Source organism: Penaeus monodon, chromosome 30 (genome assembly GCF_015228065.2).
Source record: "Penaeus monodon isolate SGIC_2016 chromosome 30, NSTDA_Pmon_1, whole genome shotgun sequence".
Classification (NCBI taxonomy): Eukaryota; Metazoa; Arthropoda; class Malacostraca; order Decapoda; family Penaeidae; genus Penaeus; species Penaeus monodon.
Genome location: NC_051415.1, coordinates 23,938,548 through 23,939,341, shown reverse-complemented (window position 1 = coordinate 23,939,341; position 794 = coordinate 23,938,548). Strand labels below are relative to the sequence as shown.

General features: G+C 32.6%; 1 pseudogene; it reads right to left on the bottom strand.

The window, feature by feature from the left end:
- Window positions 1-794, bottom strand: part of LOC119592659 — a 12,788-nt pseudogene that overhangs the window by 965 nt on the left and 11,029 nt on the right.

Here is a 794-nt window from a genome sequence, read left to right as displayed (position 1 = left end):
TGGCCCTTTAAACAGCCCTTCTCTCACCTTGAGGTAAGTGTACAGAGGGTGCTCGCTCTCGCCGTTCACCTCGATCTTCTTGAACATGGTGAAGTTGGGCTCGAACATGTTGCCCGGACGAACGTACTTGATGCCGTTATAGAGCTCCGTGGCGTTCGCTGCCGGCTCTTGCTGCAGTGAAATAAATGAATAACTGAATAGATGAATAAAAAGAAGCATAGATAAAGTAAACAAACAAATAGATAAATGAAATGATGAATAAAAAGAAGCATAGATAAAGTAAACAAACAAATAGATAAATGAATTAATATATTGATGAAAAAGAAATAGGTGACTAAGTAGACACATAATGAAAATAAACAAATAAATAGATATATAAATGAATAAATGAAGTTATGATAGATAAATAAAGCAAGAGAGTGAGAAGATAGGGAAATCATGAAATAAAAAACAAAGAAGGAAGGATAATGAAAGAGAAAAAGGTTAGCACGAAAGCAAGATAAATGAAGACAAAAGGGAAAAGAAAAAGAAAAAATGAAAATTAAGGAAGAAAGAAGTCAAATAAGAGAAACAGAAAGGAATGAAAATGTAAGAGGAAAAAAATAGAATTATAAATGGCAACCAATGAAGAATGGTGAAAGATTCTCATTTTATATATGCTTCAAGAATATAACTTTGGAGGTAGGTAGTCAATATATGAGTTGTCAAAATCATTCAAACTTATCATGAGTATGTCTCTGAACAGCTTCAAACTGAAAGAGAAATATATCATTGGTGACTGTAACGATACTGAT